The sequence below is a fragment of the Triticum urartu genome, chromosome 5, assembly GCF_003073215.2.
Source record: "Triticum urartu cultivar G1812 chromosome 5, Tu2.1, whole genome shotgun sequence".
In the NCBI taxonomy this organism is placed as follows: domain Eukaryota; kingdom Viridiplantae; phylum Streptophyta; class Magnoliopsida; order Poales; family Poaceae; genus Triticum; species Triticum urartu.
In genome coordinates, this window is record NC_053026.1 from 614,980,493 (window position 1) to 614,994,162 (window position 13,670).

The window sequence follows — 13,670 nt, forward strand, 5'->3', positions numbered from 1 at the left end:
CAAAAGGTTTCAACGGAGCATTTCATGAAATTCACATACATTTCATAAAAACGTGAACCTTTTTAAAAATACGATTTTTTTAAGTTGTGAATAAATTTTGAAAATAGAAACATATTTTGAACATTCAGAAGAATTTAAGAAAATGTGTTTGTTTAATGGAAACATTATTTCTAATTTTTGAACATATCGGTAAAACATTAATATTTTCAAATGTGGAACCTTTTTCAAATGCATTTTATTAATTATTGAGCAATATTTCAAAATACAACCATTTTAAAAACTGGGAATAATTATTAACATTTTGAACAAACTTTGGAGCGACAAATTTTTTTCCAAACATTTTCTAAAATTGGAACAGCCTTTTGGAATTCGTAACTTTTTACAAAAATTTGAATAAGAAATGAAATTCGAAACATTTTTTGAAAATTCCGAATTTAAGAAAAAAAAGGTATGTGTGGTTAAAATAAAAAATAAACATAAAATAAAAACAGAAAGAAATATAAGAAGAAAAATAGAAACAAAACACAGAAAAAAATGAGTGGGCCAGTCTTGGCGCCCTGTGTGTATGTTTAACTATTTATCGCACTGTACGGGAAATAGGATTTTGTGTTTCTGCGGGAAGGAAAAAGTAAACATGAATATTTTCAAATGTTGAAAATTGGTCAAATTCATTTTATTAAATATTGAAACTTTTTTAAAAAAGACACCTATAAAAATTCAGAATATTTTAAATGAAATTCGAATTATTTTCTGAAAATTTTGAATTTTTGAAAAAGAAAAATATATAGACTTGGAACGGTAAAAATACAAAATTAACAGAAAATAAAAAAGGAAGAAACATAAGAAGTAAAATAGAAACAAAACACAGAATATAATGAGTGGCCCAGTCATGGCGCCCTGTGCGTACGTTGAACTATTTGCCGCTCTGTGCGGTAAATAGGATTTTGTTTGTTGTTGCGTGGGCAGAAAAAAATCGGCGGGCCATAGCACGCGGCCCATGGACGTAGATCTGGACAAATCTTTTTATTTTGCTAATAGACGGACGCACAAAAATTTAGTACCACCTCGGATAGGAAATAATATTATTTTGATGGTGAACGGATGAAAAAATTAGAAAAAACGCACCTTGCTTTATTAGTAGATATAGATATAGCGATCGTCACTGCGTTAGATGCCGTGACACGTATGCATGCTTGCATGCATGCACACGCAGATGTGCACCCACGACCGGGACACCAGACCGGCATACATTCAGATCGTTGCTATCACTCTGCCATGCCTTTCTACTACAACTCTACAAGAAGGTAGATGAGTCAGCCACCTGCTGCACCTTCCATCTCCAGTTCACACCGTGCTGAGACTGATCTAGTTCCATGGATGGAGGATCAGCTTAGGTGACCACAGCGCGCGGCACAGCCCACCCGACGATCGGATCAACGTCGACGTTGAGTGAGGATCGGTCCATTGCCACGGCCGGAAGGCCTGCATAGGTGAGTTATTATAACTAATCGCGTACTCTAATTAAGTATGTAACTTGCGTGCGTACATCAGCTTAGCTAGGGTTGCTTGCCCTTACCTAACTAACTAGGAACAGCATCTTCCCGAGAATCTCCATAGCTGTAGTCGTTTGAGGTTGGCCGATAACTAGCTTGTAGCCGTTGAACTTTCAACCGACCTATCCAGCAGCACGTAGAGATCATGCACCAGTAAATGCTGCACGGGCTGGGCGTTCCTCGCCGTCCCTGCGTCTACCGGAGTTAGATCGATAGCGCGGGCTCGAGCTCCACCTTGAGCCATCCACGTACGGCACGCTCGGGAGGAGTGGCCTCGGGAAAACGGAAGAGCTTGGGAGCAGACGCTGTACGGTGGAAGAGCTCATCGAGTCAGGGGGGAGGATGGAGGAAGAAGGCGTCGCTGGAGGAGGGTGGGTTGGATGGAATTGTTTTCTCGGATACTCCATCGGAGCCGAGAAAACTTGGCTGTGTATGTGTGTGGAGAAGCAATAATGCTACATCTACGTAAACACTTATGATACCCTACGTAGGCCCCTTCCTCCCCCTCTCTCCAATCCCAGCCCACCATGTTGCTGTTTACGTTAATATACGTTTGTGTTTTACGTAGATGTAGCATCGCTGGTGGAGAAACGGTCCCCGAAGTAGTGCTACTAGCTGCCTAGCTAGGTTCGCGCGCGCCTACGTACTTCTACGTACTTGTGCCCACGCGTGTCGGATATGAGTACGCAAGTGCGGTGACGTAGTCGCTGGCGTGCCAGTGCATCTAGTCTAGCATATACAGTACTAACTAATATAAGAATGTTTAGATCAACTTCAGTAATCTAAATATTTTTATACTAGTTTACGGAGAAAGTATTTTATACGCTAAACTAATATAAAAGCATTTAGATAATTATTTTAGTAATCTAAACATTTTTATATTAGTTTACGGAGAAAGTATTATATATGTTGATTTGGGATGCTGCAGGCTGCTGTATCTAAGCATATATGCGCCAAATTTGGTACGTCGAATGGTCCTACTGCATTTAGCTTCATGCATGTATGCATGTGAGGCAAGATGTCAAGATGCACCGCACCATATGTTGTCTATCGGGCGCTTGTTGCTACCGGTTTCAGTGGGAGATCACACATCCGACAAATCAAAATGTGTACTGCAATACACAGTGCTACTCTAGTGATGTAAACAGTCCTATATCTATATTTCTACTAATAAAGCAAGGTGGGTTTTGTCGATTTTTTCATCCGTTCATCACCGATTTTTTTGGTTCTATTCAAGGTGGTACTATTTTTTTGTATGTCCATCTGCCATAAAAGAAACCGTTTTATCCAAAATTTTCGTACGTGGCCGCGCGCGCTGAGGCCCAGCCCATTTATTTCCTGTCCACACAGCTGAGAACCATTATTTACCGCACTGGGCACAAAATAGACAAAGTTTCGCATATGGTGCCCAGTATTGGGACGGCCCGTTTTTACCTTTTCTCTGTTCTGCTTTCCCCCCCTTTTTCTTTTCTTTTATCTTTCCTTTTTCTTATTTCTCTTCCAAGTTTCTTTTTGTTTTTTCCTTTTTTCATAAATTCAATTTTTTAGAATTTTAGTTTTTGATTAATTCTCGTAAAATCTCCAGAATTTATTATATTTTTGCCATTTTGTATTTTTTCCAAATTTTAGATTTTTATTCATTGAAAAATAGAGAAAATTTTCACATTTTAATTGTCTTTTATGTTTTCCAAAATTGTTCGATATTTTCAAAATAAATTGCATTTTGAAAATGGATAAAAATTAAAAAAATATTCATTTTTATTGAAACGTTCACAAATTCAAAGTAATGCTTGTGTTAGAAAACATGTTTTTCAAAATTGTTTCAATGTTGAAAACATATTTAATTTTAAAAAATTGTTCACATATTCAAAAATTGTTCGTTTTCTTATAAAAGGTTCATCTTTTTATTTATTTTTTGTGAATTTCAATAAATTTTCATGTTTCGAAGAATATTCGAGACATCATAATTATTAATTATTTTTTGATAAGTTCAATAAGATGAGAAAAAAAATGTTTTGAATGGTATGCTGTAGTATATTATTAAACATTCGCGCAAGCCATTTGTTAGCAGGAGTTGTTTGTTCGAGTGGCTAGCAGCACGTGGTCGAGTTTTTGAGGTCGTGAGTTTGATCCTTCAACTCAGTGGTTGTTTTGGATTTTCGTTCGCGCCTTACAGACACATGTCATTTTGGTGCCTGCCACTTACTTGGCCAGACTTGAACTGTTATGCATCCGACGTGCCATTTGACAATAAAAAGAATATTTTTGTTGAATATAATTAAAAGAAATTGTGGACACATGGCAATAAAAGAGGTTATGTTGGTTTGGCTCTGACTAAAAATATGTGGGCAAGTGATCGCTGAAATAATTACAAAGAATAAACCCTGGTAAAGTAGGGACTACCTAGTTATGTGTTGATTATACCAATGAAACGAGATTCACTGCAATTTGTATTATATCTGTTACGCCATCATAGGAGAGAGTGGTCGAAGCAACTATGCCCTGAAGATCGCCGTGCTGCCACAAAATGAGGAGGCAACCACAACCTAGACATGGTGGCGGACACAAAGAAAAAAAAGGCACAAGTTGGGTGGTGGCCACCACTCCGACCAAACCCATCACTATTAAGATCTCGTGGGCCAAACATGACCCGTGAGAACATCGCAGCTCCTCGCTCTGTAGCCCCATCACTATGAAGACCGTTTTGATGGACACATCAATTATCTCTCCGATGCTTCTCTAAAAAATATCTCTCCCGTTGCAACGCACGGGCATATGTGCTAGTTTGTTTTAAAAGGGAGTACTTGGGAGTGCCATAGACTAGCAGATATTTTACGAGGCTACTTTAAGACCATCTATGGTCCGGTGCCCCAAACTCGCCTCAAACACCTTGGTGGAAGGCCCGTCCAATGATGGGTCACAAAAAGAAAATGACTCAGACGGGCACCTTAAACGGGGCTCAAACACCCGGGCTAACCGGCACCCCTTATACCCAACCCCAAATCCATCGAACCCTTTCTCCTCATCTCGCCCGTCCCCGACAGGGGCTTCATCCACCTCGTTCATCGACGTCTCGTCCTCGGCTTCGTCCTGCAAGCCGGAGAACATCGCCCGGAGGAACCGGCGACCCCGGCAGGGAGTGAGGGGAGCGGCAATATCACAGGGAGCAGATGCAGACAGTGACGAGCAGCTATCCCCCATGCCGCGCCCGAAACCCCGCACCCCAATCCATCCGTTCGCCGAGAAGGATTGTGTCGTTGGACCAGGTTGGGACAAAGGGCGATCCGACGGCCCGTTGGGGCATTCCAGAGAGTTTTCCGCACATACAGACGCCAACGATGAACACATGTCACTCTCCGATTTGTGTTCGAGCTTATCAGGTTGAAGGTTCTTCACATAAGCATCACAACCCCAAACTTTAAGAAACGACAACTTGGGTTTCTTGCCAAACCACAGTTCATAAGGTGTCGTCTCAATGAATTTAGATGGTGCCCTATTTAACGTGAATGCAGTCGTCTCTAAAGCATAACCCCAAAACGATAGCGGTAAATCAGTAAAAGACATCATAGATCGCACCATATCTAGTAAAGTATGATTACGACGTTCGGACACACCATTACGCTGTGGTGTTCCGGGTGGCGTGAGTTGCGAAACTATTCCGCATTGTTTCAAATGAAGACCAAACTCGCAACTCAAATATTGTCCTCCACGATCAGATCGTAAAAACTTTATTTTCTTGTTACAATGATTTTCCACTTCACTCCGAAATTCTTTGAACTTTTCAAATGTTTCAGACTTATGTTTCATTAAGTAGATATACCCATATCTGCTCAAATCATCTGTGAAGGTGAGAAAATAACGATATTCATCGCGAGCCTCAATGTTCATTGGACCACATACATCAATATGTATGATTTCCAATAACTCTGTTGCTCGCTCCATTGTTCCGGAGAACGGAGTTTTAGTCATCTTGCCCGTGAGGCATGGTTTGCAAGTACCAAGTGATTCATAATCAAGTGGTTCCAGAAGTCCATCAGAATGGAGTTTCTTCATGCACTTTACCCCAATATGACCAAAACGGCAGTGCCACAAATAAGTTGCACTATCATTATCAACTCTGCATCTTTTGGCTTCAATACTATGAACATGTGTATCACTACTATCAAGACTTAGTAAAAATAGACCACTCATCAAGGGTGCATGACCATAAAAGATATTACTCATATAAATAGAACAACCATTATTCTTTGATTTAAATGAATAACCGTCTTGCATCAAACAAGATCCAGATATAATGTTCATGCTGAACGCTGGCACTAAATAACAATTATTTAGGTCTAAAACTAATCTCGAAGGTAGATGTAGAGGTAGCATGCCGACGGCGATCACATCGACTTTGGAACCATTTCCCACGTGCATCGTCACCTCGTCCTTAGACAATCTTCGCTTAATCCGTAGCCCCTGTTTCGAGTTGCAAATGTTAGCAACTGAACCAGTATCAAATACCCATGCACTACTGTGAGCATTAGTAAGGTACACATCAATAACATGTATATCAAATATATCTTTCACTTTTCCATCCTTCTTCTCCGCCAAATACTTGGGGCAGTTCCGCTTCCAGTGACCAGTCCCTTTGCAGTAGAAACACTAGTCTCAGGTTTAGGTCCAAACTTGGGTTTCTTCTCTTGAGCAGCAACTGGCTTGCTGTTCTTCTTGAAGTTCCCCTTATTCCCTTTACCCTTTTTCTTGAAAGTGGTGGTCTTGTTGACCATCAAAACTTGATGCTCCTTCTTGATTTCTACCTCCGCAACCTTTAGCATTGCGAAGAGCTCAGGAATCGTCTTATCCATCCCTTGCATATTATAGTTCATCATGAAGCTCTTGTAGCTTGGTCGCAGTGATTGAAGAACTCTGTCAATGACACTATCATCAGGAAGATTAACTCTCAGCTGAGTCAAGTGGTTGTGGTACCCAGACATTCTGAGTATATGTTCACTGATAGAACTATTCTCCTTCATTTTGCAGCTGTAGAACTTATTGGAGACTTCATATCTCCCAATCCGGGCATTTTCTTGAAATATTAACTTCAACTCCTGGAACATCTAATATGCTCCATGACATTCAAAACGTCGTTGAAGTCTCGGTTCCAAGCCGTAAAGCATGGCACACTGAACTATCAAGTAGTCATCAGCTTTGCTCTGCCAGGTGTTCACAACATCTGGCGTTGCTCCTGCAGCGGGTTTATCACCTAGCGGTGCTTTCAGGACGTAATTCTTTTGTGCAGCAATGAGGATAATCCTTAAGTTACGGACCCAGTCCGTCTAGTTGCTACCATCATCTTTCAACTTAGATTTCTCTAGGAACGCATTAAAATTCAATGGAAGAACAACACGGGCCATCTATCTACAACAACATAGACATGCAAAATACTATCAGGTACTAAGTTCATGATAAATTAAAGTTTAATTAATCAAATTACTTAAGAACTCCCACTTAGATAGACATCTCTCTAATCATCTAAGTGATCATGTGATCCATATCAACTAAACCATGTACGATCATCACGTGAGATGGAGTAGTTTTCAATGGTCAACATCACTATGTTGATCATATCTTCTATGTGATTCACGCTCGACCTTTCGGTCTTGGTGCTCCGAGGCCATATCTGCATATGCTAGGCTCGTCAAGTTTAACCCGAGTATTCTGCATGTGCAAAAATTGGCTTGCACCCGTTGTATGTGAACGTAGAGCTTATCACACCCGATCATCACGTGGTGTCTCGGCACGACGAACTGTAGCAACGGTGCATACTCAGGGAGAACACTTATACCTTGAAATTTAGTGAGAGATCATCTTATAATGCTACCGCCGAACTAAGCAAAATAAGATGCATAAAGGATAAACATCACATGCAATCAATATAAGTGATATGATATGTCCATCATCATCTTGTGCCTTTGATCTCCATCTCCAAAGCACCATCATGATCACCATTATCACTGGCTTGACACCTTGATCTCCATCGAAGCATCGTTGTTGTCTCGCCAACTATTGCTTCTACGACTATCGCTACCGCTTAGTGATAAAGTAAAGCAATTACATGGCGATTGCATTTCATATAATAAAGCGACAACCATATGGCTCCTGCCAGTTGTCGATAACTGTGTTACAAAACATGATCATCTCATACAATAAAATTTAGCATCATGTCTTGACCATATCACATCACAACATGCCCTGCAAAAACAAGTTAGACGTCCTCTACTTTGTTGTTGCAAGTTTTACGTGGCTGCTACGGGCTGAGCAAGAACCGTTCTTACCTACGCATCAAAAACCACAACACGGTATAGTGATTGCTTTTTGATCTTCAGAAAGAACCCTATTCATTGAATCCGATCCAACTAAAGTTGGAGAAACTGACACCCATCAGCCACCTGTGTGCGAAGCATGTCGGTAGAACCAGTCTTGCGTAACCGTACCTGTAATGTTGGTCTGGGCCGCTTCATCCAACAATACTGCTGAATCAAGAAACAACTAGTGATGACAAGCAATATGTATATACCCACGCCCACAACTCCTTTGTGTTCTACTCGTGCATATAACATCTACGCATAGACCTGGCTCTGATTGTTGGGGTACGTAGTAATTTCAAAAATTTCCTACGCACACGCAAGATCATGGTGATGCATAGCAACGAGAGGGGAGAGTGTTGTCTACGTACCCACACAGACCGACTGCGGAAGCGATCACACAACGTAGAGGAAGTAGTCGTACGTCTTCTTCCCGATCCGACCGATCCAAGCACCGTTACTCCGGCACCTCCGAGTTCTTAGCACACGTACAGCTCGATGACGATCCCCGGGCTCCGATCCAGCAAAGCTTCGGGGAGGAGTTCCGTCAGCACGACGGTGTGGTGACGATCTTGATGTTCTACCGTCGCAGGGCTTCGCCTAAGCACCGCTATGATATGACCGAGGTGGAATATGGTGGAAGGGGGCACCGCACACGGCTAAGGAACGATCACGAGGATCAACTTGTGTGTCTATGGGGTGCCCCTTGCCTCAGTATATAAAGGATGGAGGAGGAGGAGGCCGGCCAAGGCCATTGGTGCGGCCAGGATGGGAGTCCTACTAGGACTCCAAGTCCTAGTAGGAGTCCATCAAGAGGGGAGGAAGGGAGAAGGAAGTGGAGGAGTAGGAAAGGTGGCCGGCCCCCTTTTCCCTAGTCCAATTCGGACTAGAGAGGAGGGGGGGCGCAGCAGCCTTTTTTCCTCTTCCCACTAAAGCCCATCAAGGCCCATTACTTCTCCCAGCGAATTCCCGTAACTCTCCGGTACTCCGAAAAAATACCCGAATCAGTCGGAACCTTTCCGAAGTCCGAATATAGTCGTCCAATATATCGATCTTTATGTCTCGACTATTTCGAGACTCCTCGTCATGTCCCTGATCTCATCCGGGACTCCGAACTCCTTCGGTACATCAAAACTCATAAACACATAATATAACTGTCATCGAAACCTTAAGCGTGCGGACCCTACGGTTCGAGAACAATGCAGACATGACCGAGACACGTCTCCGGTCAATAACCAATAGCGGGACCTGGATGCCCATATTGGCTCCTACATATTCTACGAAGATCTTTATCGGTTAGACCGCATAACAACATACGTTGTTCCCTTTGTCATCGGTATGTTACTTGCCCGAGATTCGATCGTCGGTATCCAATACCTAGTTCAATATCGTTACCGGCAAGTCTCTTTACTCGTTCCGTAATACATCATCTCACAACTAACATCTTAGTTGCAATGCTTGCAAGGCTTATGTGATGTGCATTACCGAGAGGGCCCAGAGATACCTCTCCGACAATCGGAGTGACAAATCCTAATCTCGAAATACGCCAACCCAACATCTACCTTTGGAGACACCTGTAATGCTCCTTTATAATCACCCAGTTACGTTGTGACGTTTGGTAGCACCCAAAGTGTTCCTCCGGCAAACGGGAGTTGCATAATCTCATAGTCATAGGAACATGTATAAGTCATGAAGAAAGCAATAGCAACATACTAAACGATCGGGTGCTAAGCTAATGGAATGGGTCATGTCAATCAGATCATTCAACTAATGATGTGACCTTGTTAATAAAATAACAACTCTTTGTCTATGGTTAGGAAACATAACCATCTTTGGTTAACGAGCTAGTCAAGTAGAGGCATACTAGTGACACTCTGTTTGTCTATGTATTCACACATGTATTATGTTTCCGGTTAATACAATTCTAGCATGAATAATAAACATTTATCATGAAATAAGGAAATAAATAATAACTTTATTATTGCCTCTAGGGCATATTTCCTTCAGTCTCCCACTTGCACTAGAGTCAAATAATCTAGTTCACATCACCATGTGATTAACATCGATAGTTCACATCATCATGTGATTAACACCCATAGTTCACATCGCCATGTGACCAACACCCAAAGGGTTTACTAGATTCAGTAATCTAGTTCACATCGCTATGTGATTAACACCCAAGGAGTACTAAGGTGTGATCATGTTTTGCTTGTGAGAGAATCTTAGTCAACGGGTCTGCCACATTCAGATCCGCATGTATTTTGCAAATTTCTATGTCAACAATGCTCTGCATGGAGCTACTCTAGCTAATTGCTCCCACTTTCAATATGTATCTAGACTGAGACTTAGAGTCATCTAGATTAGTGTCAAACTTGCATCGGCGTAACCCTTTACGACGAACCTTTTTTCACTTCCATAATCGAGAAACACATCCTTATTCCACTAAGGACAATTTTGACCGCTGTCCAGTGATCTACTCCTAGATCACTATTGTACTCCCTTGCCAAACTCAGTGGTAGGGCATACAATAAATCTGGCATACAGCATGGCATACTTTATAGAACCTATGACTGAGGCATAGGGAATGACTTTCATTCTCTTTCTATTTTCTGCCGTGGTCGGGCTTTGAGTCTTACTCAACTTCACACCTTGTAACACAGGCAAGAACTCTTTCTTTGACTGTTCCATTTTGAACTACTTCAAAATCTTGTCAAGGTATGTACTCATTGAAAAAACTTATCAAGTGTCTTGATATATCTCTATAGATCTTGAAGCTCAATATGTAAGCAGCTTCACCGAAGTCTTTCTTTGAAAAACTCCTTTCAAACACTCCTTTTATGCTTTACAGAATAATTCTATGTTATTTCCGATCAACAATATGTCATTCACATATACTTATCAGAAATGTTGTAGTGCTCCCACTCACTTTCTTGTAAATACAGGCTTCACCGCAAGTCTGTATAAAACTATATGCTTTGATCAACTTATCAAAGCGTATATTCCAACTCCGAGATTCTTGCACCAGTCCATAGATGGATCGCTAGAGCTTGCATATTTAGTTAACACCTTTAGGATCGACAAAACCTTCTAGTTGCATCGTATACAACTCTTCTTTAGTAAATCCATTAAGGAATGCAGTTTTGTTTATCCATTTGCCAGATTTCATAAAATGCGGCAATTGCTAACATGATTCGGACAGACTTAAGCATAGATACGAGTGAGAAAATCTCATCGTAGTCAACACCTTGAACTTGTCGAAAACCTTTTGCGACAATTCTAGCTTTGTAGATAGTAACATTACTATCAGCGTCCGTCTTTCTCTTGAAGATCCATTTATTCTCAATTGCTCACCGATCATCGGGCAAGTCAACCAAAGTCCATACTTTGTTCTCATACATGGATCATATCTCAGATTTCATGGCTTCAAGCCACTTTGCGGAATCTGGGCTCACCATCGCTTCTTCATAGTTCGTAGGTTCATCATGATCTAGTAGCATGACTTCCAGAACAGGATTACCGTACCACTCTGGCGCGGATCTTACTCTGGTTGATCTACGAGGTTCAGTAGTATCTTGTTCTGAAGTTTCATGATCATCATCATTAGCTTCCTCACTAACTGGTGTAGGTGCCACAGAAACAGTTTTCTGTGATGTACTACTTTCCAATAAGGGAGCAGGTACGGTTACCTCGTCAAGTTCTACTTTCCTCCCACTCACTTCTTTCGAGAGAAACTCCTTCTCTGGAAAGATTCCGAATTTAGCAACAAAAGTCTTGCCTTCGGATCTGTGATAGAAGGTGTACCCAACAGTCTTCTTTGGGTATCCTATGAAGACACATTTCTCCGATTTGGGTTTGAGCTTATCAGGATGAAACTTTTTCACATAAGCATCGTTGCCCCAAACTTTAAGAAATGACAACTTTGGTTTCTTGCCAAACCACAGTTCAGATTGTGTCGTCTCAACGGACTTAGATGGTGCCCCTTTTTAATGTGAATGCAGCTGTCTCTAATGCATGATCCCAAAAACGATATTGGTAAATCGGTAAGAAACGTCATAGATTGCACTATATCCAATAAAGTACGGTTATGACGTTCGGACACACCATTATTCTATGGTGTTCCAGGTGGCGTGAGTAGTGAAACTATTTCAGATTGTTTTAACTGAAGACCAAACTCGTAACTCAAATATTTTACCTCTGCGATCATATCATAGAAACTTTTATTTTCTTGTCACGATGATTTTCCACTTCACTCTGAAATTCTTTGAACTATTCAAATGTTTCAGACTTATGTTTCATCAAGTAGATATCCCCATATCTGCTCAAATCATCTTGTGAAGGTCAGAAAATAATGATACCTGCTGTAAGCCTTAATATTCATCGGACCACATACATTAGTATGTATGATTTCCAACAAATCTGTTGCTTGCTTCATTGTTCCGGAGAACGGCGTTTTAGTCATCTTGCCCATAAGGCATGGTTCGCAAGCATCAAGTGATTCATAATCAAGTGATTCCAAAATCCCATCAGCATGGAGTTTCTTCATGCGCTTTACACCAATATGACCTAAACGGCAGTGCCACAAATAAGTTGCACTATCATTATTAACTTTGCATCTTTTGGTTTCAATATTATGATTATGTGTATCACTACGATCGAGATCCAACGAACTATTTTCATTGGGTGTGTAACCATATAAGGTTTTATTCATGTAAACAGAACAACAATTTATTCTCTTACTTAAATGAATAACCGTATTACAATAAACACGATCAAATCATATTCATGCTCAACGCAAACACCAAATAACACTTATTCAGGTTCAACACTAATCCCGAAAGTATAGGGAGTGTGCGATGATGATCATATCAATCTTGGAACCACTTCCAACACACATCGTCACTTCACCCTTAACTAGTCTCTGTTTATTCTGCAACTCCCGTTTCGAGTTACTAATCTTAGCAACTGAACTAGTATCAAATACTGAGGGTTTGCTATAAACACTAGTAAAGTACACATCAATAACATGTATATCAAATATACTTATGTTCACTTTGCCATCCTTCTTATCCGCCAATCACTTGGGGTAGATCCGCTTCCAGTGACCAGTCCCTTTGCAGTAGAAGCACTTAGTCTCAGGCTTAGGACCAGACTTGGGCTTCTTCACTTGAGCAGCAACTTGCTTGCTGTTCTTCTTGAAGTTCCCCTTCTTCCCTCTGCCCTTTTCTTGAAACTAGTGATCTTTTCAACCATCAACACTTGATGTTTTTCTTGATTTCTACCTTCGTTGATTTCAGCATCACGAAGAGCTTGGGAGTTGTTTCCGTTATCCCTTGCATATTATAGTTCATCACGAAGTTCTACTAACTTGGTGATGGTGACTAGAGAATTCTGTCAATCACTATCTTATCTGGAAGATTAACTCCCACTTGATTCAAGCGATTGTAGTACCCAGACAATTTGAGCACATGCTCACTAGTTGAGCGATTCTCCTCCATCTTTTAGCTATAGAACTTGTTGGAGATTTCATATCTCTCAACTCGGGTATTTGCTTGAAATATTAACTTTAACTCCTGGAACATCTCATATGGTCCATGACGTTCAAAATGTCTTTGAAGTCCCGATTCTAAGCCGTTAAGCATGGTGCACTTAAACTATCAAGTAGTCATCATATTGAGCTAACCAAACGTTCATAATGTCTGTATCTGCTCCTGCAATAGGTCCGTCACCTAGCGGTGCATCAAGGACATAATTCTTCTGTGCAGCAATG